Source organism: Phaenicophaeus curvirostris, chromosome W, assembly GCF_032191515.1.
Source record: "Phaenicophaeus curvirostris isolate KB17595 chromosome W, BPBGC_Pcur_1.0, whole genome shotgun sequence".
NCBI classification, from domain to species: domain Eukaryota; kingdom Metazoa; phylum Chordata; class Aves; order Cuculiformes; family Cuculidae; genus Phaenicophaeus; species Phaenicophaeus curvirostris.
The window spans coordinates 3,168,386-3,192,674 of record NC_091430.1 but is presented as its reverse complement, the minus strand read 5'-3'; the positions used below and the strand labels follow the sequence as shown (position 1 = coordinate 3,192,674).

General features: G+C 46.1%; 1 protein-coding gene across 4 annotated transcripts in view; it reads left to right on the top strand.

Moving 5' to 3' along the window:
* The first annotated feature begins 2,114 nt into the window (after positions 1–2,114).
* Positions 2,115–24,289, top strand: part of LOC138732947 (spindlin-Z-like) — a 143,992-nt gene continuing 121,817 nt past the window's right edge. For 2 of the 4 annotated variants that reach the window (XM_069879753.1, XM_069879754.1), the window contains exon 1: positions 2,115–2,500. The gene's annotated coding sequence lies outside the window, so the exon portion shown is untranslated. Of the gene's footprint in view, positions 2,501–20,824; positions 20,942–24,289 lie in introns of those variants that run through there. The other 2 variants (XM_069879756.1, XM_069879760.1) reach the window with 2 other exon arrangements.

Sequence of the window (24,289 nt, the reverse complement as noted above, 5' to 3'; positions counted from 1 at the left end):
ATGCAGCAGAAAGCAGTAATTAACATCCAAATAGAATAGTTAAGTGTTATGTAGAGACCAGCTTATTGACACTAGTAGGACCTCAGCTACATTATGCTGTACATATACTGCTGCTGTACACTAAATTTGGATGTCAGAAGAGATGGTGAGCAAAAAATGGCCACGAGTGTTGCTGGGCCTCTGGAGCAAGAGTGCAGAGAGTTTTGATAACCAGCGAGCCTCCGGCCTGAGAAGAATCAACATCAGTGGCAAAAACAAGAAGGCATGAAAACAATAACAGTGGTCACGAGGAGCTTGGAAGGAGAAGAACATGCTGTGGAAATTTTTATGAAGGACTTGTGGGACCGTTGTTGACATTTTCAGTAAGGTATAAATACAAGCTTGTAGCAATAAACTTGGTCTTAGCTTAAAATGAAAGCTGAGTCCATGCCTGTTTCTACGCCACAGGTTCCAGGCAGCTGGCCAACCAGGTTGCGATGACCCTGACACAGAACAGGGAAGTATAGCAGCACACAGGGCACTGACTATAAAATGAAGCAGTTACAAGTCCTGGATGGGAACTGCTGCTGGATGGCAAAACCCATGATCCTCCAGTGGTCAGGGATGCTTCCACTGTCATCCGCTTCTTCTGAGGATTGAGAGACTCAGGGCAGGGGTGTTATGTATTTTGAGTCTAGATTACAATTGTTATATTGATATTGGAAGCCAAGAATTAAGATTTGACGGGGACTGAGGAAGGTCCGGGTGATTAGAAACCATAAATTAAGCTGTGCTATAAAATTCTGTGCTATGCTGCTTATAAAATTGTGATACCTTGATTGTGCTATTTAAAAATCCTGTGCTATTTCTTAATGAGAACAGAGTTTTCCTTAACTGTAGGATCCATACTTGAGAGCATCGTGAATTGCTGATGCCTAACAACTTTGCAGAAGTTGATGATAGAAACATCTGGGGTAATAGTTAAACCACAAGAATGCTGACAGTTTATGATGCTGCAAAACCTACAAAATATATTTTTGTAATTTATGTTGCTATGCTGTACCACATTTATGTTGGCTAATTAGGAATATGTATTAGTAGGTAATTGGATGATTCATATCATACCCTTGTGGGGTAACACATAAAACCCCTAATGGAAAATTCCTTTGCATGCACTCAGTTTGGCAAAGACATCTCATGCACATGAATAAATATTTATCTTTGTAGTTCTCTAATTTGCATCCTAACCACTCTCCTCAGTCGGCATGGACTGAATTGGTAACACAGGATACGCATAGTTTATTTTTTTTTTCTTATGATGGCCTACACATTTTTTTTCTTGTGATGGCGAGGGGGAAGCGGAGAGACACTGACTCCCAAGACCCGTTTAGAGAAGCGGTACCGCTGCCAAAAAGCACTATGGCCACTTCGCGAGGCAGCAGTGTGTTGAGGAGTTTTTAGATCAAAATGGGCATGTATATTTAGACATGCACAACCCAGCTTCTGCACCTGAATAAGTTAGCTTTGTAAGAGAATTAGTCACTGTAGAGGACACGTTGCCTTTAAGGTTTCTCTCTGTATTATCAGAAAGTTGCTCTGCCTTGTACTCCTCTCACTTCTCACGGGAGGCTTGCCTCAGTAGTCCTTGACTTGTTATTTTCACGAGTAGACCTTGACTTTTTATTTTGTAGACCAGAGTGCTCACATAGCCATTTCTTATGGGAAAGCATAATACTGTAGGTAAATAATGATTGTTTACTGCTAAAGGAGAACTGACAAATCAGCTTGTAAAACCACGGCTCGCCCCTTCTGAAGAGGGGTATAAGTGTAATGCAAAATCTCAATAAAACGGATTCACTTGATCATATTGGTCGTGTGATGTCCCTATCCTCTGCAGCAGTGGACTCACCGCGGTAGGCGGGCGGACGAACGGACGGACGGACGTTTAAGCGCCCCAGGGTCTAGCGGCCTGCGTTTGGAGAAGGGCCAACAGACAATCATCTACGGACGAGCTCACACTATCCTCCGCTACGACCGCCGACAGATTAGCAGGAGATGACGACAACGGCGACGGAAGAGGAGGAGGAGCGGCAGTAACTACGGGCGCGACTGCGTGCTAGCGAATAGTGGTAGACTGGCTGGAGGACTACTTCCTGTGCTCTTGTCGCAGTTCGAAATTTGCAATACGCCTGCGCGTTGGCGGAGAGGAGGAGGGCGGTGGCCGGCCCTGTGTTTTGAACATCTCTATGCGGTTAGTTCACTATTTGGCAGGAAGGTAAGGAGGTCTCTGTCTTGGTGGCGGAGCTCATGTACGAATGGGAAGATCCAAATGTGGCAGAGGCGAAGAGGGCGCAGTAGTGGTGACGGCGGAGGGGGACAAATGAGACAAGCGAAACAACTGTCCCTGCTGCTACTGCAGAGAATCTGAGTGGCCTACTGAGACAGGAGAACTGCTGCGGCTGCAGTGCTAACGCTCCTAGGCTGTCCTTCTGGCGCTCTCAGGTGCCCATTCCTCCAGCAGGTAAGAGAGTAGCGAATGCGGAGGAGGGGGATTGGGAAAGCATAGCCCTCTTGCTGGCCTTAGCCTGGCTTAGATTAGCTTGGCCTAGCGCTGGGCAGAGCCGAAGGGAGTCGCTGTTCCTAGCTTTCCCCTCCCCTGAGGCTGATGTTCTTTACGTACTTGCGGTGTTCTGTTTCTGTTGCCCTTTCTTTTTCATTGCCTGTCTCGGCGGCCTGCCCGGAAGCCGCGGGAGGCGGGCAAGAGTGGCGGACCTCGGGCTCGTGTTGCCGTTTATATCTTCCTACGTAGTGCCTCGGCTCCTTGGTAACCCTCACTCTTCCGGCCTTTAGGGGACGGCTGCTTTCTTTTGGCACGGCCCCTTTCAGTATCCGTCCTGGTTCTTTGCTCGAGGGGAGGGGTCGCGGCTGTACGTTCCCCCTTCCTTCCTGTGGAGCTATTGTATTGTGGGCTGGGGCCCGCCGAGAAGCTCCCGGCAGATAAGCCTCTGTTGATAGTGCATGTTGAATGAGGTGAAGTGAGGTATGCCTCTGCCCCGTCATCTGTCCGCTCCCCCATCAGAAAATGGGGCGAAGGGGATGTGAGGGTGGTGGCGGGGCTCGGCCGCGCCGCAATAGCCAAAGGAGTTGCTAACGCGCTGGTTTGGCAGTGCTGGGCTTGCACATGCCGTGTGTGTGTGCGCGTGCGCGTGCTTTGCTAGGTTCCTTTGTCTGCTGCTGCCGCCGCCGCTTTCCTCTCCTCCCTCGATTCCCCCTCTCTCTTCCCTCTTCTCCTTTCTTTCCACCTCCCTTCTTTCCTCTCTCTCCCAGACTCAAAACGATGCTGCAGCTGCAGATTTGTAAATACCGGACGAACACACACAAACATGGCTGACGCTCTCCTTGCTCCGTCGCTAGGCTCTCCTCTTTCTCTCTTTGTTTCCGCCGCTTAGCCTCTTAGCCTCTCCTCCATTTAGGCTTTTGTTTCTTCTTCTTCATCTTCTCTTCATCTTTATTTAAAAAAAAAAAGGGGGGGGGAAAACAATTCACCCTCTTTATTGTGCGCATGGCGGGATTTCAAGGGTAAGGATCCTCGCTTTGGAGGCTTTCTCCTTGCGTTTTGCTGTTTATAACAAAATGAAACCTAAAATCAGAGGAGATTTGGGAGCCTAGTAAGGCCTGGAGGGAGGGGGAGAATTGGCTGAGCCCTGCTGAGAGAGCCTTGATTGGAATGCGCGTATCTTTTGGCTGGCGGGGGGGGGGGGGCTGGTGGTTGGTGCACCAAAGTGCTGGTGCAGCTGAAATACTGTATTGTGCTTGCGAAATGATCTAGTGCCGTTCTTTCATTTTAGAATGTAGTTCAATATAAGGTATCAACTCTTCACAGTCTTGTGAGCTAGTTATAATAGGTATTGTCTAGTGAAAAATCATAGTATGGATTTTTTTTTGATTTCTTGGCTTTCTCTGTATCTCCTTGTCAGTATCTTAAACAGCTCATGGATCACAGAATATAAAACTGGAATGAACACTTGCCGAGTCTCCGTGTTGCTCGTTTTCTGTCACAGATTAATTTGCCTTTGTGATGATAATAGTGCAAATGGAAGCATTTTTTGTTGTTAAAAGGAGCACTTTTTCTTAAAAAAGAAAAGGTATGGCATTGTGAACTGAAGTGCAATACTGAACTACAAGACAGTATGTTTCTGACCTTTCCTAACAGAAAGCAAATATTCAGTTCAGCACCTCCCAACCTCAGTTATTCTGAGTACCCCCTTCTGGCTTTGATGAAAATAGCTTATATTTTATTGCTTTTTTATGACATAAAAACAAAATAATATTTGGATTTCTTGGGCGTATCTAAAATGATCTGCTGGGGGAACAGTACATCTAGATTTTAACTTAAGGATGAATGCTCAGAGTGCAAAGGATGTGATGCTTTCTATTACTTTCTAAACATATGTATTAATGTAACTCATAGTAAATGTTTCATTTTTCAAATATTATGTTTAAAATCACAGTCTTTATTCAAAGCATGTACACATTGATAGCCATAACTTCAAGCAGTGCCCTAAAGTAATGTCATAACTCTTTACTTTGGCTACTTTGCTTTGGAAGCTTCTAATGGAGAAGCACTGGCATAGCACAATCATAGCTTTTATTGAAATAGAAGTAGTTATTGCATTTTAATGCAGTAATTAAGTATCATATATTAATAATTTCTTTAATCTACGTTTGTTTTTTTCTCACACTTTCTCCATCCCCATTATCAAGTGTTGATTAACTGGAGGAGAAAATAAATTATAGTATTGAGTTTACCACAATGTAAAACTTAAGTGGAGTCATCCAAATTGTGTTTTGGAATGTGTATTCCTGTCATGGCTTCCACGTTAACTGTAATACTTCTATATGGAAAAATCTGAGCAAAAGTCTGTAACTTGATATGTCAGTGGATATGTGCAGCACTCAGTTACTCTTAACAATGGTGAAAAATGGGCCTGGGATCACTAATTTTCAAGTAATGATGCAAACAGTACTTATTACCATTTTCACCATGTGGCAGTGTTTGGATTTAACTTTCTGTCTTAATCTAAAATGTGAATCTGATGGCATGCAGAATTTAGGAGGTGAATCGATTTGGCTATCGGAGAGGTTGAGGATAATGTTTCTACAGTCGGAGATTGCCTTTTTGTGTAATGTATGTTGTAAAACTGCTGTAAATCTGTGTTATACGAGGTCTTGTTTGACTTGCTTGCTTGGAAACTTTATTGTATGTATTTCAGCAGGTTATGGAACTATTACAAATTGTTGTCATTAACTGCAGTGACTATATTGGATTTAAATGTTGCAGTTATTGCAAGGTGGTTGAGATATGTTGTTAAATTATCTTTATGTGATGGGATTTTCTTGGAGATATATCTGTAAAATAAGACTTAATGACAGTATGCTGTAAGCATTTACAGGTAGGGTTTTATAGTCTTTTGCTAAGGTTAGATTTTAGTGTCCTTTTTTTTTTTTTGATGAATTGATGAATGCTACTATGTGCTATTCAAGGTCTGCATCTCCAAGAAGTGGTGAGAGTAGATATGAATTTTAAGAGTAGCTCTGTGATTTCAACAATGCTTAACATGCGGATGAGATGCTGAACTTTAGACCTTCAATTGCAGGTGGTAGTTTGAACAGAGCTTCATCTATTTGTTTACTAATAATGTTCCAGTTGGTTTTATATGGATTTTTTACAGTAGCTATATATAGTGAGAACACTTATCATTGTGACCAATTGTTGAGTCCACTTGCCATCTTTGAAGTATTTTCAGTCATAGAATCATAGAATAACCAGGTTGGAAGAGACCCACCGGATCATCGAGTCCAACCATTCCTATCAAACACTAAACCATGCCCCTTAGCACCTCGTCCACCTGTGCCTTAAACACCTCCAGGGAAGGTGACTCAACCACCTCCCTGGGCAGCCTGTTCCAGTGCCCAATGACCCTTTCTGTGAAGAATTTTTTCCTTATGTCCAGCCTGAACCTCCCCTGGCGGAGCTTGAGGCCATTCCCTCTTGTCCTGTCCCCTGTCACTTGGGAGAAGAGGCCAGCACCCTCCTCTCTACAACCTCCTTTCAGGTAGTTGTAGAGAACAATGAGGTCTCCCCTCAGCCTCCTCTTCTCCAGGCTAAACAACCCCAGCTCTCTCAGCCGCTCCTCATAACACTTGTTTTCCAGCCCCTTCACCAGCTTTGTTGCTCTTCTCTGCACTCGCTCCAGAGCCTCAACATCCTTCTTGTGGTGAGGGGCCCAGAACTGAACACAGGATTCGAGGTGTGGTCTCACCAGTGCCGAGTACAGAGGGAGAATAACCTCCCTGGACCTGCTGGTCGCGCCGTTTCTGATCCAAGCCAAGATGCCATTGGCCTTCTTGGCCACCTGGGCACACTGCTGGCTCATATTCAGTCGGCTGTCAACCAACACCCCCAGGTCCCTCTCCTCCACTTCTGGCATAGTTGTGTGCAGATCCTATTCTTTGACCACATTGTGCTGTTAGTCCCCTTGTACTGACAGTGCCAGCTACTTTAATTGAAGTGCCTTGGATTCAGTCCCTGCAGTTCCATTTCCTGAGAGTGATCAGTGGTGTGTGGTAACCTGGCTAGTCTTAATGTTCCTTTTCAGGGTTTTTTGTTTGTTTGATTTAGTGTCAGGGTTCTGAGGAGCCTATCTGTGTGCTTAAGTTTAAGAGTACTTATATCTGCAAGTCTGGAAATGCTTTAGGATGAAAGTGCTTCAATACAGTGTGTTCCTATATTTAAGGTCACTCTTCAATCTCTCATCCTTCTGTTTTCAGAGTCTTCCTAGTGGTTCAGTCCTGAATCCCAACTTCCTTATGTAACTCTGGGTGTACCCTATTAAGATGACAATTCCCTCTGAATGTGTACCTCAAAGGCTTTTAATTCTATCCACTGTATTGCTTGTTTTTTTGGTTTTTTTTTTGTTTTTCCCAGATTATTGTTAGGTCAGAATAAGTAATAAATATAGGGAACATGGGTAACTATTCTGTTTTAAAATTACTATGATGACTAGGTTGTGAAGTATAACATTACTTAGTAAATTGATGTCAAGTGCTGCTTCTTAAGGTGATATTACTTTGCCCAGATGATGTCAGTCACTTATAAAATAAAGAAGTAAGCTTGATATGTTCACTATTGTTCATTGACTTGTTCTGAAGCATACTAAGCTGCCATTATGCTGATTTCTGTTAAGAAAATTTCACATATCTACACTTTAACTTGACCTCTCTTTTAAAAAACATAAATTACTTTTTTTTTTCCTGAACCTGTATTAATCACAATCGTAAAAATGAACTTTACTAGATTATGACCTCTAACCCTAAGAAGCACCACTGAAAGACATCAGCCACCAGACTTACAGTCTGGTATGTGTTAGGATCAAATAACTATTTCTGTTGGAAGAAAAAAATTCCTAGTTTTGTACATATTTTCTTGATGGAAAAAATCTTCCCTAGTGTTTTCAAAAAAGGTAGCTTGACTCCACTGTATAATTTCATGCTTGCCGTTGAGATATTTAAATCTAGAAGTTCTCAACAGCATAGAAGAAAACACGTTCTGCAATAGTTCTCTTGCGATGTTTTGTATTGGGCATAAATAGCTAGGTTGAGGGGGAACAACACAGGCTGAGTGACCTCACTGGGAGAAAGTTGTTGACTGCCCTGTACTGGTTGCAGTTGGTTTCAGCCAGCTCAGAAACAACCCCATTGCAGACTAAAGATGGGCCAATTGGCGAAATTTGCAGTTCCTCTCTGAAAGCAAAGCTGAGAAAGGGTGGATGCTGATAAAAAAAAAAAAAAAAGAGGAGACAGAAGACCATGCTGGAGAACAGGAGCTCGAGTGGCTCTAGTGGTAGCCTGAGCAGGGGCCGAGAGGTCTGACTCTAAAGGGACTGCTACCAGTAGAGGTACCACTACATACTGACCCAAACTTCCTGCACTTCCTGTTGCCCCAGGAAGTTTTATGTGTGCTGAGGGGACTGGAGAATGAACAGGGGGAAGGAGAGGTTTTGCAGACACAGGGGATGATGTGGATTGAAAACTGGCTGAATGGCTGGGCTCAGTACAGGGTCAGTTCTGGGTTCAATCCTGTTTAACATCTTCATTAATGATCTAGATGAATGCTGGAACAGAGTGTACACTCAGCAAGGGAGTGCTGATTGATAGACCAGAGGGTTGTGCTGTCACCCAGAGGGACCTGGACAGGCTGGAGAAATGGGCTGACATGAAGCTTGTGCAGTTAAACAAGGGGAAGTGCCAAGTCCTGCACATAAGGAGGAAAAACCTCATGCAGCAGTACATTCTGGGGGCCACCCATCTGGAAAGCAGCTTTCAAGAAAAGGACATGGGGGTCCTGGTGGACACCAAGTTGAGCGTGAGCCAGCAGTGTGCTATTGCTGCAAAGAAGGCTAAAGGCATCATTAGGCAAAGCATTGCCAGCAGGTCAAGGAAGGTGATCCTTCCCTTCTGAAGGGAGCAGCAGGCCTGATCTGTGGACCGGACCCAATTCATAGGGAAGTCTGCTGCCCACCTTGGGCCTCGATTAGAGGTGTGGAAAGAAGACTTCCAACCCTGGTCAGGCCCACGGATTATTATCCACTATTGGTTTTCCAAGTAAGCAGTACTGAAACCCCAACAAGAAACATGAGGGCAATTAAGAGGGACTTCAGAGCCTTGGGATGAATGGTGAAGGGATCGGATGTGCAGGTAGTGTTCTCCCCTGTCAGGGAATGATGAGGGAAGGAGTAGGAAGAGCCAAGAAATAAATACCTGGCTCCAAGCCAGGTGAGAGGAGCAAAACTTTGGGGTTTTGACCATGGGTTGGCCTGCACAACACCAGGCTTGCTGTCCAAGGATGGGGCGTGCCTGTCTCCAAGGGCCAAAAGGATGCTTACCAAGAAGCTAGCAGGGCTCATCCATAGAGCTTTAAACTAAAGGAGAAGGGGAAGGGGGACAAACCCAGGCTTGATAGAAAAACACCTGGGAATGGCACTCCAGTGATGGTGTGCTGGCAAGGCCCTTTGGTCTGCCACTTCACAGGAAGTGGGTGAGAGCACTCCAAGCGGCACCACAGATGTAAAGATTACTGATAGGTTAGAAAATTCAGCGAGGAGTCACGTAGGAGCTGAGACTATTCCCCTCAGGAGTGTAGCGGGATCGACAGCCTAACTGAAGTGCATCTACACCAGTGCACGCAGCACGGGCAACAAACAGGAGGAGTTGGAAGCTGTTGTACTACAAGAAAACGATGGTATAATTGCCATCACGGAAACGTGGTGGGACGACTCGCATAACTGGAGTGCTGCCATGGGTGGCTATGAACTCTTCAGGCGGGACAGGCGAGGAAGGAGGGGCGGTGGGGTGGCCCTCTATGTGAGAGAGTGGTTTGATAGCCTTGAGCTCAGTGATGGTGATGGTGGTGCCCAGCCAGGAAGAAGAGGCTGATGAGATATTCTACAAGCAACCGGGAGAAGTCTAAGGGTCGCTAGCCCTTGCCCTTGTGGGGGACTTCAACTTACCAGATGTCTGCTGGGAGTATAATACAGCAAAGAGGAAAGAGTCTAGGAGGTTCCTGGAGTGCGTGGAAGACAACTTCCTGACGCAACTGGTGAGTGAGCTGACTAGGGGAAGCGCCTCGCTGGACCTCCTGTTTGCGAACAGAGAAGGCCTTGCGGGAGATGTGATAGTTGGAGGACGCCTGGGGCACAGCGATCACGAGATGATCGAATTCTCGCTTCTAGGAGAAGGAAGGAGGGGAGTCAGCAGAACGGCCACCTTGGACTGCCAGAGGGCAGACTTTGGACTGTTTAGGGGCTTGGCTGACAGAGTCCCTTGGGAGGCAGTCCTGAGGGCAAAGGAGCCCAAGAGGGCGGGATGCTCTTCAAGAAGGAATTCCTGGTGGCGCAAGATGCCGGAAAATGAGCAGGTCGGGGAGAAAACCGGCCTGGCTGAGCAGAGGGAGATCTGGGTGGAAATCAGGAAAAAGAGGAAAGTCTATGAGCTTTGGAAGAAGGGGCAGGCATCTCGGGAGGACTACAGGGATGAAGCGAGGTCATGCAGAGGGAAAATCAGAAGGGCTAAAGCCCAACTAGAACCGAAATTGGCCAATTCTGTGAAAGATAATAAAACCTGTTTCGATAAATATATCAACAGCCAAAGGAGGGCCAAGGAGAATCTCCATCCTTTACTGGATGCAGGTGGGACAACAGTGACAAAGGATGAGGATAAGGCTGAGGTACTTCATGCCTTCTTTGCCTCAGTCTCTAATAGTAAGGTCCAATGACCGCCAGGTACCCAGCCCCCCTGAGCCAGAAGACAGGAAGGGAGAGCAGAACAAAGCTCCCATGATCCAAGAGGAACTGGTTAGAGACCTGCTCGGCCAATTAGACTTTCACAAGTCTATGGGGCCGGATGGGATCCACCTGAGGGCATTGAGGGAGCTGGCGGAGGTGCTCCCCAAACCCCTTTCCCTCATCTACCAGCAGTCCTGGCTCACTGGGGAGGCTCCACTTGACTGGAGGCTGGCTGATGTTATGCCCGTTTACAAGAAGGAACAGAGGGAGGATCTGGGAAACTCCAGGCCTGTCAGTCTGACCTCGGTGCCAGGGAAGGTCATGGAGCAGGTCGTCTTGAGTGCCATCTCCCAGCACACGCAAGACAACCAGGTGATCAGGCCCAGTGAACATGGGTTTATGAAAGGCGGGTCCTGCCTGACCAACCTCATCTCCTTCTAGGACAAGTTGACCTGCTTAGTGGATGAGGGACAAGCTTTGCATGTAGTGGACCTGGACTGCAGTAAAGCCTTTGACACAGTTTCCCACAGGGTTCTGCTTGAGAACCTGGCTGCCTCTGGCTGAGGGGAGACCTTATCACTCTCTACAGCTACCTGAAAGGAGGTTGTAGAGAGGTGGGTGTTGGTCTCTGTGCCCAAGTGATAGGATGAGAGGGAAATGGCCTCAAGTTGCGCCAGGGGAGGTTCAGATTGGACATTAGGAAAAGCCTCTTCACTGAAAGAGTTATCAAGCACTGGCAGAGGGTGCCCAGGGAGTTCGTTGAGTCCCCATCCCTGGGGGTATTTAAAAGACGGGTAGATTAAGTGCTTAGAGATATGATTTAGTAGTGGACAGGTACAGTCAGACTTGGCGATCTCAAAGGTCTTTTCCAACCTAGGGATTCTATGATTCTTCTGCCCTGAGAGACCACCTTAACAGATGGGGCCCGAGTCATAGGCTGTTCTCATGAAAATTTTGGGGAATGGCAGAAGCCCATGGAATGGGAAAATAATATCTGCCTGTTAAGAAACAAGGGATAGTAGTTAATGAGAACATATATATAGTATACCCAACATACAGATATATTTAGGCCGTCTTTATAAGCTGGAAGCATTGTTGAGAGGGGATTTCCGAAATGAGAAATAGATAAAAGGGGATGGTCAGAAGATATGCAAACACATCCAATTATGTAGGACCTAAGCATGACTAACAGTAGGGAATAAGGGGTGGAGATTATGTTGGGTCTGGCCAGGATGGAGTTAACTTCCCCCATAGCAGGCCTCCTAGTGTTGTGCTTTGCATTTGTAGCCAGAAAGGTGTTGATAACACCAGTGTTTTGGCTACTGCTGAGCAGTGCTCCCACAGCATCAAGGCTGTCTCTCCAATCCCCCTCACCCACCCATAAGGTCAGGACAGCCAACCCAAGCTGACCAAAGTAACATTTGTCTCAAAAGCAACCACTAGAAATACTGTGGCCCTACTTTGGATATCAACAAGAAGTAAACTACAGTCATCTAGTCCAAGTGCCTGAGCAATTCAGGGCTGATCAAAAGTTAAAGCATCTTCTTAAGGACATTGTCCAAATGCCTCTTAAACACTGACAGGCACAGGCATCGACCACCTCTCTAGGAAGCCTCTTCCAGCATTTGCCCACACCCTCGGTAAAGAAATGTTTCCCTGATGTCCAAGTCTGAACATTCCCTGACGCAACTTTGAACCATTCCCGAGTATCCTGTCACTGGGCACCAGGGAGAAGGGGTCAGCATCTCCCTCTCCGCTTCCCCTCCTCAGGAAGCTGTAGAGAGCAATGAGGTCTCCCCTCAGCCTCCTTCTCTCCAAACCAGGCAAACACAGAGTCCTCAGCCGCTCCTCATAGGACGTGCTTTCCAGCCCTTTCACCACCTTTCACCACCTTTCACCAGCTTTGCTGCCCTCCTCTGGACACATTAAAGGACATTAACATCCTTCTAAAATTGTGGGGCCCAGAACTGTGAGGCCGCACCAACGCTGAATACAGCAGGGTAATCACCTCTTTTGACCGGCTGCTTGTGCTGTCTGATGCACCCCAGGATGCGGTTTGCCCTCTGGGCTGCCATGGCACTGCTGACTCCCATTGAGCCTGCTGTTGACCGGCACCCCCAGATCCCTTTCTGCAGGGCTGCTCTCCAGCCACTCCTCTCCAGTCTATACTTGTGTCCTGTGTTACTCCATCCCGGGTGCCAAATCCAGCATTTGGTCTTGTTAAATTCCACGTCACTGATGATTGCCCATTGCTCCAATCTATCCAGATCCCTCTGCAAGGCCTCTTGTCCCTTGAGAAAGTCAACAGCACCTCCCAGTTTGGTATCATCAGCAAACTTGCTAAGGGTGCTTTCAACTCCTGCATCCAGATCACTGATAAATACGTTGAACAGGACTGGCCCTAGAACTGAGCCCTCAGGAACACCACCGTTGGTGTCCGGTTGCCAGCCAGATGCAGCCCCATTCACTACAACCCCTTGAGCCCTGCCCTTCAGCCAGTTCTTCTCCCAGCGCACCGTGTACCTGCTCATCCCACAGTTGGGCAACTTGTCCAGAAGGATGCTGTGAGGGACAGCATCAAAAGCCTTACTGAAATCCAGCCAAACTGCATCCACTACCTTCCCTTCATCCACTAAGTGGGTGACCTTATCGTAGAAGGAGATCGGGTTAGTTAGACAGGACTTCCCAGGAAGTTGCTGGACATTGCCGGCTGTTGGGAAGTAGAGAATAAATCCTTTTGCTTTTCTGCTTCTGCTCACAGCATCTACTTTTCTTCATTGAATTGCCTTTATCTCACCCCATGAGTTTTTCATCTTATTTTCTTCCCATCTTGTTGACAAGGGGGAGTGCATCAGAAATAGCATGGCCAGCAGGACCAGGGAAGTGATTCTGCCCCTGCACTCAGTGCTGGTGAGGCCGCACCTCGAATCCTGTGTTCAGTTTTGGGCCCCTCACTACAAGAAAGACATTGAGGCCCTGGAGTGTGTCCAGAGAAGAGCGGTGAAGCTGGTGAAGGGGCTGGAGAACAAGTCTTGCGAGGAGTGGCTGAGGGAACTGGGATTGTTTAGTCTGGGGAAGAGGAGGCTGAGGGGAGACCTTATCACTGTCTACAACTGCCTGAATGAAGAACTGGGGTGGTTCATTTAGAAGACAGGTGTATGAGGTGCACAGGGATAAGGTTTAGTAGTGGACAGGTGCAACTGGAGTCGATCTCAAAGGTCTTTTCCAACCAAAAGATTCCATGATTCCCTTATAATCAACACCAGTGTGGCTACACCTGGAGTACCATGTCATTTCTAGGCTCCCCGCTACAGGAGGGGCATACTGAATCACAGAATCACTAGGTTGGAGAAGACCCATGGGATCATCGAGTCCAACCATTCCTATCAATCACTAAACCATGCCCCTGAGCACCTCATCCACCCGTCCTTTAAAGACGTCCAGGGGAGGTGACTCAAACATCTCCCTGGGCAGCCTGTTCCAGTGCCCAATGACCCTTTCTGTGAAAAATTTTTTCCTGGTGTCCAGCCTGAACCTCCCCTGGCGGATCTTGAGGCCATTCCCCCTTGTACTGTTCCCTGTCACTTGGGAGAAGAGGCCAGCACCCTCCTCTCCACAACCTCCTTTCAGGTAGTTATAGAGAGCAATGAGGTCTCCCCTCAGCCTCCTCTTCTCCAGGCTAAACAACCCCAGCTCTCACAGTCACTCCTCATACGTCTTCTTCTCCAGCCCCTTCACCAGCTTTGTTGCTCTTCTCTGGACTCGCTCCAGAGCCTCAATATCCTTGTTGTGGTGAGGGGCCCAGAACTCAACACAGTATTCAAGGAGCGGTCTCACCAGTGCCGAGTACAGAGGGAGAATAACCTCCCTGGACCTGCTGGTCACACCGTTTCTGATACACGCCAAGATGCCATTGGCCTTCTTGGCCACCTGGGCACACTGCTGGCTCATGTTCAGTAGGCTGTCAACCAACACCTCCAGGTCCTTCTCCTCTGGGCCGCTTTCTAGCCAGACTCCTCCTAGTCTGTAGCACTGTATAGGGTTGTTCCCCAAGTGCAGGACCCGGCATTTGGCCTTGTTAAGCCTCATGCCATTGGACTCTGCCCAGTGGTCCAGCCTGTTCAGATCCCTCTGGAGCCTCCCTACCCTCCAGCAGATCAACACTTCCACCTAGCTTAGTGTTATCCACAAGCTTGCTAAGGGTGCACTCAATGCCTTCATCCAGGTCATTGATAAAGACATTGAACAGGGCTGGACCCAGCACTGAGCCCTGGGGGACACCACTTGTCACTGGCCTCCAGCTGGATTTCACACCATTTCCCACCACACTCTGGGCCCGGCCATCCAACCAGTTTTCCACCCAGGAGAGTGTGTGCCTGTCCAGGCCAGAGGCTGATAGTTTCTCAAGCAGAATGCTATGAGAAACTGTGTCAAAGGCTTTACTGAAGTCCAGGAAGACCACATCCACAGCCTTTCCCTCATCCAGCAGCCGAGTCACTTTGTCATAGAAGGCGATCAGGTTAGTTTGGCAAGACCTGCCTTTTGTGAACCCCTGTTGACTGGGCCTGACCACCCAGTTCTCTTGCATGTGCTTCATGATAGCACTCAAGATCACCTGCTCCATGACTTTCCCTGGCACTGAGGTCAGTGACAGGACAAGAGGCAGTGGGCACAAAGGTAAACACAGGAGGTTCCACCTGAACATCAGGAAGTACTTATTTGCTGTGAGGGTGACTGAGCACTGGGGCAGGTTGACAGAGAGTCAGTGTAGTGTCTCCTGGGAGATATTCAGACACTCTCTGGACATAGTACTGGGCCACCAGTTCAAGGTGCTTTTGAACTACATGACCTCCTGAGGTCCCTTCCAACCTCAATCATTCTGTGATTTCCGAGTGTGGCTTTTTTGTCTGTTTCAGTAACATATTTTGTGATTAGTATTTTTTAATTGACTGTAAATGAAAATATTTGAATTTCCCCAAAGATGAGTAAACCTTTTTTGTCCACAACACCTTTATGTGATGTTTTCTTGCTGTACTTTTTCAAACGCTGTCAAACAATGTCTACTAAAAATTCAATACAGTGTTTAGGTCTCTGGTGTGCTTACAAAGTACCTATCACGCTGATGAGCATTTTGTCTGTTTTTCTGTATGTCTGTAACTTATCTTTGGTCTTCAACTTCAGTTGTAAAATGTTTGGAGAGTAAACTGTCTTTAATTTTCTAAGAATTATACAAATAATGAAAATAAAGCTTGGAGGATGTAGGTTGTCTAACCCATCTTGTACTCAAAAGCTAGTCATAGAATCATAGAATGGTTTGAGTTGGAAGGGAACTTAAAGATCATCTGGTTCCACCCCTGCTGCCAGGGGCAGGGACACCTCCCACTGGACCAGGCTGCACAAGGCCCCATCCAACCTGGCCTTGAACATCTCCAGGGATGGGGCAGCCACAACTGCCCTGGGCAACCTGTGCCAGCACCTCACCAGTCTCATGGTGAAGAATTTCCTCCTTATGTTTAGTCTGAATCTGCTCCTCTCTAGTTCATAGACATTGCCCCTTGTCCTATCACTTGAAGCCTTTGTAAAGTATCCTTCCCCAGCTTTTTTGTAGGCCCCTTTCAGGTACTGGAAGGGTGCTCTCAGCCTCTATGGGAGGTGCTCCAGCCCTCTGATCATCCTTGTAGCCCTCCTCTGGACCCATTCCAAGAGCTCCATATCCTTCTTATGTTGAGGATTCCAGAAGTGGCCACAGTATTCTTCGTGGGGGTCTCACCAGAGTGGAACAGAGGGGCAGAATACCCTCCGTCGCCCTGCTGGCCACGCTTCTTTTGATGCAGCCCAGGGCGTGGTTGGCCGCCTGGGCTGTGAGCAGGCATTGCCAGCTCATGTTGAGCTTCTCATCAATCAACACCCCCAAGTACTTCTCCGCTGGACTGCTCTCAGTCACATCCTCCCCCATCCTGTATTGAAACTGCGGATTGCCCCGACCCAGGTGTAGGACCTTGCACTTGGTCTTGTGGAACCTAATCAGGGTCACAGAGGCCCACTTCCCCAGCATGTCCAGGTCCCTCTGGATGACATCCCATCCTTCTGGTGTGGCAACTACACCACTCAGCCTGATGCTATCTGCAAACTTGCTGAGGGTGCACTCCATCTCGCTGTCTATATCATAGATCATCGATGAAGATATTAAACAGCACCAGTCCCAGTACGGACCCCTGAGGGACATCACTTGTCACGTATCTCCATCTACACATTGAGCCGTTGACCACTACTCTCTGAATGCAACCATCCAACCAATTCCTTATGCACCAAGCAGTCCACCCATCAAATCCATATCTCTCTAATTCAGAGAGAATGATGTTGTGGGGGACCGTGTCTAAGGCTTTACAGAAGTCACAGAATCACCAGGTTGGAAAAGACCTTCAGGATCATTGAGTCCAACCATTCCTATCAACCACTAAACCATGTCCCTGAGCATCTCATCCACCTGTCTTTTAAATATCTCCAGGGATGGTGACTCAACCACCTCTCTGGGCAGCCTGTGAATCTGCCCCGACAGGCCAGCCTGCCTATCTGGGCAGTCCAGATAGATCACATCCGTTGGTTTTCCCGTGTCCACTGCTGTGGTTTTCCCCATCATAGAAAGCCACTAGGTTGGTCATACAGGACTTGTCCTTGGCGGAGCTGTGCTGGATGCCAGTAATCACCTCCCCATCCTCCATATGCTTTAGCATAGCTTCTAGGAGGATCTGTTCCATGCTCTTCCTAGGTACGGAGGTGAGGCTTTCAACTACATCTGTATGATTCTGGATGATTGTTAACCCCTCCTGTTTTTAATATCATGTATTTTGGCAGTTGGAAGATCTATATCTTTATATTTAAAGAAGACCTGATGTTTTGTTAATGGTTGGTTTACCTTCAGTGGAACTGCAATTATAAGACATCTGATCTCTCAGAATACATGCTGACAGGAGTGTCTTCAAAAAACAACTCAACAGAAAATTCTGTCTGGCGTGGTGCAATTAGTTTTAAAAAATCAAAATCTTAAATGCTTTTAAAGTCAGGGATTATGCAGGTGTTTGATATATTTGGAAACTGTAGACCACAGGGTGCTTCTGCTTGTTATCTTGTGAGCAGGGGGGACGTTCACAAAGGCTGCCCTCAGATCCCAGAGGGTCTAGAAATGAATCAAGCTAGAAATCTCTCTTGGACCATTGACTGCTGAGGACACCTCAGATGACTGCTGTCTTGTTTTTGTTTGTTTGTTTTTTGTTGTTGTTAATAGCATTTGCGAATTACATCTCTTTTGATATTCTCCCTCCCCTCTTTTATAAGTGCACTTTACTGTTAGGTGTCAGCCACAAGAGCAAGAGCAAGCAACCTCTCTTCTGGTTTATGTGCTGTTTTAACAGTTCAGTTGTTTGAAGTTGGAGGGGATTCACTCCTACCGTCTGTTATAGCAGTGCTATCTTGTGTAGAGAGGATGATGAGGCAAACTTCTTATTTCATATGACTAGAGATGTAGTTGTATCTATATTGGATGAAAAGTACATTTTAAAATGGTAATTACTTGGGACAGGATTCTTTGCTGTGAATAAGCATCCTAGTTGTCAGTCATACTGAGGTCTCTAACCATAATTCTGTGAGGCTATATGTCTGTGTGTGGATGGAGCAAGTTTAAATATGAAGCAGGGATGTGGTGGGTTGGCCCTGGCTGGCAGCCAAACTCTTGCCCAGCAGCTCTTTCACTCCTAGTTGCTATTTCACCCCCTCCCCCAGCAGGATGGAGGGAGAAAAAACAGGGACAAGAAAGCTTGTGGGTCAAGATAAAGACAGGGAGATCAATTAATTGTCATGGACAAAGCAGACTTAACTTGGGGAATTTAACTTGATTAATTGCCAATTTAAATATAAATAAATATAAAACTTACTGATTCGGGTACTGGGAAGTGGAAACAAAACAAATATTGCAAGACTTACGGAGAACACACTGTATTAGGTTTGTCTATAGATCCCAGTGTGCAATGACAGGACCACTAAATCAATATTAAATCAAAGATGTTTTATTGTTCAAATAACCTGTTACACCTTGCTACATAAAAACTTATCAGCTTACTGACCAGTGGATCGGTGTCATTCATCAAGCAGGAGGAGATGGAGCAGACAGTCAGATGTCAGGATGCTCAGACAGTCAGAGTTGATAGGTACTGCACCTTCAGGGCATCCTCTGGTAAAAGGTGTGCACGTAGTCCTCCCCTCTCACCCATCCATTCCGGCTCCTTTTATCGTCCTCTCGGGGACTGGCAAAGGGTTAGCAACATCACCCACCCCTTGCATGGCCAGCGTGTGAGCAGCTGAGTGCCACCTTGTTGTTTGTCTCATGCTAACAGCGATTGCGACACCATGCCCTATACCCATAACAACTACAAAGGTATTTATATCACCTTTCCTGGCTTCACGTGCTCCTTGGGCTCTGCTTCAAGGTCTTGTAAATACCAGGCAGTTCCAACCACTTTTCTACTTTTTTATCCAGTTCCCTGCCTGTTATTTGCCTGGTTAAGTACAAACATCACAGACTTTCTCACTGCAAGCTGGCTAAAAGTTATTGCTTAAGCCAATTGTACAATAACTGTACAATACTTTAACAAAATATATATATATATCGTGTCCCACAATGAACCATTATTTATTATCTCTGATATACACGCTTAGGGAAAATGCTTCTTCCTCCTTTTCCCAGACTCAGCTTCACTCCAAACTCTTCTCCTTGCCCCTTGTTATGTCTGCAAGTTACTCTCAGTCCCTTCAGTGATTGGGGGGGGGCGAAGAGTTTGATATGGTCAGCATATAGCAGCTTCTCTGCTGCTCATACCTTCTCACTTTTTCTCTATTCTAGCATGGGTTCTCTACAGGCTGTAGTCCTTTCAGGAACATCTACTCTGACTTGGGCCTTCTGCAGACTGCAGTTCCTTCAGGAATATTTGCTCTGCCATGGAGCTCTTTCTGTTCTGACCTTGGTGTTCCCTGATTTTCACTTCGTTTTGTTCTTTCTTTCCTCTCCCTCTGGTGTCTTCTCCCATTTTTAAAATGTTTTCACAGACGTGATCAGCATTGCTGATTGGCTCAGCTTTGGCCTGCGGTGGGTCTGTTGCTGAGCTGGCTGGAACCAGTTGTTCTTGCATGTGCTCTGTTTATCTATAGGATAGACTTCCTTGCCTGTTTATAAGGGGAGGATTACCCTGCTTTCTTTTGTTTCCGTTTCTAGGTTTCTGTTTTCTCCCTTTCTCTGCACCTCAGTTCTTCAGTTCAGTAGACTCAACCTTATTTGAAGTACTAGAAGATAATTTAATCTGTCTCTCTGCAAATAAGTATTTGCATTTTCAAAAGAAATTTTTTTTTTTAATTATTATTGCCAATACCATATTTATGCAAAATCTCAGGAAATAGGAGATATTGTTTATGTTGCTGAATCTAGTTCAGGTCAGACATAAAGCTTTCTGCAAAGATTTTCAAGCTAAGAGGAGGAGAATCTACCTGTTGTCCCCGCTAAAAGTTCTCACTCTGAAGTCCTATCTTGATGAATGTACTTTCCCATTTAGAATCATAGAATTATAGAATAACCAGGTTGGAAGAGACCCACCGGATCATCGAGTCCAACCATTCCTATCTAACACTAAACCATGCCCCTTAGCACCTCGTCCGCCCGTGCCTTAAACACCTCCAGGTAAGGTGACTCAACCACCTCTCTGGGCAGCCTGTTCCAGTGCCCAATGACCCTTTCTGTGAAAAATTTTTTCCTAATGTCCAGCCTAAACCTCCCCTGGCGGAGCTTGAGGCCATTGCCCCTTGTCCTGTCCCCTGTCACTTGGGAGAAGAGGCCATCACCCTCCTCTCCACAACCTCCTTTCAGGTAGTTGTAGAGAACAATGAGGTCTCCCCTCAGCCTCCTCTTCTCCAGGCTAAACAACCCCAGCTCTCTCAGCCACTCCTCGTAAGACCTGTTCTCCAGCCCCCTCACCAGCTTTGTTGCTCTTCTCTGGACACAGAGAACTGAACACAGCATTCGAGGAGCGGTCTCACCAGTGCTGAGTAGAGAGGGAGAATAACCTCCCTGGACCTGCTGGTCACACCATTTCTGATACATTTATTTTCTATTTGTGCTGAATGTACAGTAAAAAAATAACCTAGAAGCAAAATTTTTAAATAAAAGTTTATTATCAAGGTAAGAAATGAACATTTTCTATAGGACAAGCAAGGTATGGTAGAGAAAAAAGAAGATTCCAAGGCAGTCTTCATTCTTAGAGTCTTGACTTCCTTCTTCCCATGGTTTTTCATGTCTCTGTTGATACAGGATAAGAGGAATTAAATGTCTGAGGCACGCATTTTGCTTGTCTATAGAGGAAATACCTCAAAGCCAAAGCCTATTCAGAGGCAGACCTTGCAGTTATATAAGCTTTTGAAGTACAATAACATAATAAAATTACCTTCTTTCTCATATGTGAATTCTAATATCTGTAAATTACTTCTAGGTGCTGGTAATTGCTGTCAAATACCGTTCCAGTTCACAAGGGTGTTTCGCGGAAGCAAACTCTATAACTCCGTTAAGGGTTATAAAGTAGGTATGTGTTTATTCACCAGCGGGTGTGAGGGGGTAATCCTCCTAACTCGCACACCGTATGGTCTAACAAGCAGATAGTTATAGTGTGAAGACATGCCTATTCATAAGCGCCTATTACATATTCATGACCTTTCCCTGCTTCCTATTATAATTAGATTTGAGAAGCTTCTCCCACAGTGGCGCAGGCGCAGTGTCTCCTGGTGGTCGTGGTCTGGGGGCTCAGTGCTGAAGTAGCCTTCATCTTCCTCATAAATCATCCCTAAACTCAATCTGTGGGCAGGCGCAGTCTCATCCTAGTCAAGCTTCAAGACTGCAGAGCAGGGTGCAGTCGCTTTCTGCAGTTGTTCACATTCCAGCTTTCCCTTATCAGTGAATGTTTGTGAATGAGCTCCTTCCTTGTCAACATCCAGGGTCTTCAAGGCCTTTACTAGCAGACAGTGCGCATTTCAGTGAGCTAAGCCCTTTTCTAAGTTCTTTCTAACTTCTCCCCTATATCATATGCCCATTCATCAAGGGGAGTGTTGTTTTCCCAAGAGGATAGGTATCTTACATTCTGAAAAATACGCTTTAGCACGGGGAGGTGAGCATTGAATACAGAGTGAAGTCTTGAGCTCCAGGTTGGCTTTGACAGCTCAGTTAAAAGAAATGCCTTGGCTTAAACCAGTTCTGCTACTTTCTGGGCACAAACTCATGTAGGTGTTCTCTGAAAGTACATTTTTCTGTAGTCCAGTAAAAAACTTTTCATCAAATAACTTGAAACGGTTATTTGTCTGTAGTGATTGAGGCAAGGACTCTGTTCTGAGGTGACAAACGAAATCCCTTTATTAAGCACAAGCAATCCCTTTTCTACCCCTGCCTCGTTGAGGCAGTGCTTTTCCACTTGCCCAAATAGCTCAGTTATGCTTTCTTGTTTTCCAACCTTGCAGAGTCTGTTTTTAGCCCAATTATCTACAGCTCTTAGCAACAACCAGGGTCCTGAGTTCTTCTCCCTTCTGTATCCTACAGTCTCCTGCCTACCAGGGCAATAATATTTTTATTGTTTTCAGTTAACAAATCACCACCTGGCCCCACATCCCCCACAGGTATGCCTGTGACGTGTTATTCCCCAAGTTTGAAAAAATTTTTTGAAGTCGGTCACTTATGTATCCTGGCCCACTGTCTGTTTTTACCTGTGTGGGAATTCCCAAGGCTGCAAATGCATTGAGAAAATGCTTCACTATTTCCTTTGAAGATTCCCCTGTATGTGCTGGTATTATCATTGGCATATTCCTTTTGGGCCCTTTAACTATACTTTCATTATTATCTGGCTAAAACCCCATTCACTTGTCTGTGCCAGGGCCCTGCTGTTGCAGATCTGATAAGGGACACTGGAATGCAGAGTGTTCTCACAAATTGGCATTCCCCTAGAGAGATAACACCTGAAAAGAGAAAAAATCTTCACATTCAGGGAGGAAGGGAGGAGAAGGGGGTGGTGGGGGGCACTCACACACACAGCCACAAGGCTGATTTTTTTTTTCTTTTGTTTTGCTAGGTATTTCAACATTTTGCCCTCTGGAGCCTTTCACTCCAAATGTCCCAGGTAAAACTACCTGTTTACCGGCTTAGTGGACATTTGAGATTGAAAGGTCCCAGAGGTGTATTTCTAAGATTGATCAAAACCAATTTGTAAGTCTTACAAACATTTGAAGTGCTTCAAACACACACACACACACAAACAATCGTTTAAAGCTAGCTCAATACACCCATACAGTGTTGGTTATGACTAGTCGATATTAACAGCATGAGTTGTTCACTACTGGATTCACAATTTTTTGATATTCTGAATATTTAGACTATACACCGTACTGGGCACCTACAACACTTAAAATATGCACATGCATTATCTAATAAGGCTTGCATCGATTGAATAACAAGTATTTAAATTCCGGTGAAATATTGCTCTTCGTTTGTCTGTGAGTGTTGTACTTTGCAGGTTAATGTCGGTCGTGACTTTTGTAATTTCTGCGTCCGTAGAATCATGGGCTGGTCAGTCGAGCCAAAGCCTCCTCTCCCCTTATGCGATTTACTGCACGGGGTACAATTGCCGGAAAACAAATCAGCTGAGCAATTCTAGTGCCCTTTGGTATAAAGCAGGGAGGCATAGGCATCCAAGCCATTACTTGTATTGTTCCCGTAGAATCTGCATCAGTCAATTCCGGTAAAGCAAACAATCCTTGCTTTGTGACAGATGATCGTGCAATTAACAGTGCACTAAGTCCGTTTTTGCATTCTCTAAGGCTAATTGTTGAAGCAAAGCTTCTCTAGCGGTGATATTGCCTGCCTGCTTATTTCTCTAGAAAAATCATGTATGGTTCTGTAGCTCCTTGTCAAATATTAATGAAAGACTGTACGTGAGTCCCAACGTCCGGGACATTTCTAAATGCCTTTGATACAATAGTCTTTAGTTGTTACAGCCCTTTCGTAGCAAAGGACTATCCTGTGGGTGATGTAAATTATTCATGGATGCTACAGGGCTGGCGGCTGCCGCAGGAGCTGTGGTGGAGACCGCGCCCGCTCAGCCCGGGGCAGGCAGCCTCCCCTCGGCCGTGGCAGAGCCGTTAGTACATTTTTCTCTACAGCACCTCGATTCTCCGGCATCCTGTGAACAAATCACAGGAAAAGTTTGTAACAGTTTAAGGTCCCCCCGCCGCTGTGGGTAGAAATAAATCAGAATTCTCTCGGGGTCTGCCGGACACGGATCAAAGGGGTTGTTGACAGTCGCTGGTGGTCCTGCACTCAGAGGTGCAGATGATGTTGACATAGCGCCAGAACCTGTGTCACCCTGTGTCTTTTGGAGTTCATCTAAGTCTTTATCCTTTCTTAATTGTTGTAACAATTCGAACATTAATCGCCAGGTAGGTAATAAATTTAGAGCAACAGGGTCTCTCCTGGTAGCCGCATCCCACAATTTAAATCCTGCAGTGTCCCAGACTTCTATATCATATGCGAGTCACATCTAAACCTGGATCCTGACCCTGTATCCATTTCAACAGTCTTAAGTTGTTGCTCATTATACTTGACCCCCTGTTTCTTCAAAATTAATTTAATGATGATAAGTGTAGGCTGCTCTTCCATGGACATTGAAGACCCCATTATGTTCCCCTTCTTGATTGCTTCAGGTGTTATTGTCCAGACTGCTTCAGTGCTCCTCAGTGGCCTTAGTACGTTCAACTGAGCTTTGCTACCGTCGCTGCTGCTCAGCGATTCTTCCCCTGAATATCAGGGTTCGCCCTCAGGGTTGTGGGTCCCTCACAAGTTGGGAACCATTTGTAGTGATTAAGGCAAGGACTCTGTTTTGGGGTGACAAATG